This window comes from Ixodes scapularis, unplaced genomic scaffold (assembly GCF_016920785.2).
Source record: "Ixodes scapularis isolate PalLabHiFi unplaced genomic scaffold, ASM1692078v2 PGA_scaffold0__279_contigs__length_252992795, whole genome shotgun sequence".
Classification (NCBI taxonomy): Eukaryota; Metazoa; Arthropoda; class Arachnida; order Ixodida; family Ixodidae; genus Ixodes; species Ixodes scapularis.
Genome location: NW_024609835.1, coordinates 149,201,792 through 149,206,362, shown reverse-complemented (window position 1 = coordinate 149,206,362; position 4,571 = coordinate 149,201,792).

The following is a 4,571-nucleotide window of genomic DNA, read 5'->3' as shown; positions in this document are numbered from 1 at the left end:
ACTATTTGCACCTTAGTATTATAATACCTTTGATATATCATACCTAAAATTACTATACACACAAGTTCACGCTCTCATGTCTGAAATATTAATGTTTTAAAAAATCTGTACCAAATCAAAGGTGTACAAAGCTAAGAAGAGTGGTTGTGTGGGCTACTTTGTTGGTCATTTCATAAAGCTTATGCACTTCATAAAGCTCATAAAGCTTTTTTTTTGCATAAAGGCTATGCACAAAAATCAATTCCCATGCAACTTAAAATTCTGATTTTACTCTGTGTGCAACTGTAGCCATTACTTCACTGATTGATATGATATATGCAACATGTAGGTGAAACTAAACACACTGACTGTTTCAAATATTTCTTACTGTAGGTCACGCCTGCACAAACCAAGAAAGAAGCATTCCTAGAAGCCCGCATGCGCCACTTCACCGAGCAGCACATCAAAGATTCTAAGGCGATCAAACGGCTACAACAATCCAAGCGTCGGCTAACCAAGAGGAATGCTGAACTGAAGACTGTGGTCAGTGACCTGGTAAAGCAAAATATTTTGCTAAAAGAAGACGGTGCTGTCTTGCAGAGCTTTGGTGCTGCAAATCAGCAGCTGTTACAACGACAGCTTGCCAAGCACACAGGAGCACCTGTACCAACGCAGTACTCACCAGAACTACGAGCCTTTGCCTTGACCCTGCATTTTTACTCTCCACGTGCCTACACCTACGTGCGCAAGGTTTTTGATACATGCCTACCCCATCCCAGGACTCTAACTAAGTGGTACCAGTCCATTGATGGCAAGCCTGGCTTCTCTGAAGAGGCCTTGAGGGCACTAAAGCTGAAGACCAAAGCCAACACAACCTCAGGCATTGCCACCATCTGCAGCCTCATGGTGGACGAAATGTCGATACGGCGACACTTGGAGTGGGATGGCCAAAAGTATGCGGGCTACATGGACGTGGGAAGCGGAGTTGACGATGACAGTTTGCCGCTAGCAAAGAATGCATTTGTCATCATGGCAGTGGCCATCAATGGCAGATGGAAGATTTCTCTTGGATACTTCCTCGTTGATGGCCTTGGAGGAGAACAGCGCGCCAACCTTGTTGTCCAGGGCCTCACCCATGCCCATGAAGCTGGAGCTCTTGTTGTCTCGCTAACATGTGATGGAGAACCCGCAAACTTCTCCATGCTTCGGGAGCTTGGATGCGACTTCAGTAACATGGCCAACCTGAGGACAACATTTCCACACCCGGTCACACAAGAACCTGTGGCAACGTTCATGGACCCATGCCACATGCTTAAACTTGTCCGGAATGCACTTTCTGATAAGAAGGCTTTCATCGGCCCTGACGGTGAGGCCGTTGCATGGCATTTTATCGAGCAGCTCCATGTCCTGCAACAACACGAAGGGCTACACCTTGCAAACAAGCTCCGTTTGTCCCACGTTGACTGGAAACGACAACCAATGAAGGTGAGCCTGGCAGCTCAGGTCCTGAGCATGTCAGTCGCCGACGCCCTAAATGAGTGCCGCAGCCTCAGTGTCGCAGGATTTCTGGGGTCCCAGCCAACAGAGACATTTTTGCGGATCTTGAACAACCTCTTCGATGTCCTGAACTCTAGAAATGTGCACCAGAAGAACTGGAAAAGGCCTCTCTTTCCCGAAAACATCAGGCAAGTGGAGGACTTTTTCAGACAGGCAGATGCCTACTTGTCATCCTTGCGAGACTCCCCAGGTGGGCCAACCCTGCTTCTCACTAACCGCAAGACAGGATTTCTCGGCTTCAGGATATGCATGAAGAGCCTGTTGGCTCTGTACAACTTTCTGGTCATTGAGAAGCAGCTGCTGAAATATCTGCCAGCACACAAAGTAAGCCAAGACCATCTAGAGCTGTTTTTTGGCACAGTGAGGTCTTTTGGACGGCAGAATGACAACCCCACTGCTCGACAGTTCAGTGCAGCGTTCAAGAGGCTCATCATACAAAATGAAATCAAGGATGTAGAGACTGGAAACTGCCTACCATTGGATGAGGTTGGCATACTCCATGCAAGCAGTGGCACAGTCCCAGCCGCAGACGTTCTCAACTACACAACTCCTCGTTGGAAGCTGCTGCCACCTCAAGATGAGGCAAGTGAAGATGCCAGTCACGACTGCTGCCTCAACCCTGGCTACATCACAGAATGCTGCGGCCGGATTGTGACCTACATAGCAGGTTTTGTTGTACGCAGCCTGCGCAGATCATTGCTGTGTGAGATATGCCTCAGCTCGTTGACAACAGAGTCCAATGCCAATTCAACTTACTCACTGGTACGCCGCAAGACCAGAGGAGGACTGCTTTATCCGTCGTAGAGTGTGATAAAGATTGCACGAAAATGTAAGCAGCAAGTCCGCACCGTCATCAACAGTGGAAAACTGTCGGGAAAGAACATTGCCCACAAAATGGTTGCCAATGTGCTTGAAGCATTCATTGACAAAAGCCTGTTTGTCTCGATTCGTGACCACATATACGATATTGGCCCGCTCGAGAATCATTACGTCCTTCTTGTGAGAAGTGTTGCAGAACGCTACATCAACCTGCGACTGCATCATGCTGGAAAACAAATGACACAGGACACCCACCTGGAAAGGGTGCGCCAGATGTATAGGAAACTTACACAATTTAAGGGCCAGTAGTTTCTACTGGTCCATAACAAAGACTGGCCAGATGGAGCAATACCTTGATAACAAGAATGAAAGCACTAGACCATTTCCACTTCGCCATCAAATATAAAAAAGCCTCAATTCTCACTCCCGGTTTATGATGCTAAAGATTCAGTGTTCTCGAACAGCTAAGGATCCTTATGTGCATCCGCACTGTACCTGACATGAAGGCCAATGTTTCTACGCTGCCACCACATTATTTATAAAAAGCACCCTCGATGCAATCATTTTTTTCTGAAGTGGATAGATACAACTGTTCTGTTTTTGTTTATTCTTTCCATAACAAGTTGTGAAGGAATTCTGTGCATATTCCTGTTGTGTACTTGACATGACCGCCAATGTTTCTGACTTGCCACCACATTATTTATGACAAGTACCCTGGACGCAATCATTTTTTTCCTGGTGAAGTGGATGGATACAACTGTTCTGGAACTGTGAAGGATACTTATGTGAATCATATTGTGTGTGTGTATTTCTGTTGTGTACCTAATACGACAAGCACTTTGGATGCAATGGTTTTTTTACAAAGATAAAAGATTTAACATTCATTACATTAGAAGGTACTTTTTTCCGTAAGCATGAATTTAGAGGTCAAGTTATTATTTTGAAAATTAATTTCAGGGGAGACGGCCCTCAGAATTTTGCAAAGTATTTTTCTATATTCTACTTATACAAGGTGATACAGGGTCCACTTATGCAAGCAGACGTCCATGGCGGTTGGGTTTCTAAATTTGTAAGAGCCGAGATACTGGTTTTTTGGTGTGTGTCGAAAAAACAATGAGTGTGTCACTGACAAACAGGGATGGAAACGCAAAATAATAAATCTCCGAGCGTCGGAACTGAAAACCCCTCCGGAATCAACGACGTCTCGCGAGTGCAACGGCCCTCGACGCATTCGGCACCAACCCCAGCAGCCATCCCCGACAATGACAACAGTGCCAACCCAACAGGCGATGACCATCAACCAACTGAACCACCAACCGACCCGAACGGCGATGATGATGAGGAATCCGGCGACAGAAAAGTGGCATTTGCGGCGATCGTGAGGCGAGCCAACAGGGAGACGACAACACCAGAAGGATGGTTGGCCCTGGTGATCGAGCGCAGTAAAGGACCACATGGACGGATGCCCAACGGTTGGTGGCCAAAAATAACAATCGAGTATAATCGGAAGCATAACCAGAATGTAACATCGACAACGATGAAAAACAAGTATACCCGCTGGAAAAATCGACAACTGCCTACTCAATCGGGCAATGGTATAGGTGACCGAAGAAAGAGACCGGCCGCTGCCAGCGACCATAACAAATAGCCAAGTGTACACCAATGTGAAAAATCTGCTGGCCAATAACATTGAGCTGGCCCTTAATCACCAAACTGACCGAAGAAGAACAAGCAAGGTATACAGTCAGGAAGTCTAGATGCTCAATCTGGTGATCGAGCGAGAGGAGCTGGAAAAGAAGGCAAATACTCTAACAAAGCTGAATGACTTGATCTTTGCTTGCCAGCTGACATATGAGGAGGTTACAAAGAGGCCTATCTAAGAAAAAGGTGAACTGGAATTGTAGTGAGTGGAAGGAGTCTATAAAAAAAAAGATCGAGAAATTTAGTCAACAGCTGCAAATTGTCACCAGTCAAACAGAACGAGGCTCCCTCGAGAGCACTAAAGCGAATCTGCAAAGCCAATCAGTACCCCTCGAGCAACGAGGACCAGTTGAAGAAGCTTGAGGACCAGATTGAAGATAAAAGGGCGGTCTTTGAGAAAAAACTGATGATTGCGGCTAACCGGACAGGGTATCGGAGAACGAATAAGCTGTTCGAGTTCAATCGGTCCACCTTCTACTGGAGACTTGACGAAGACCAGAAGGAGATTGACGAGA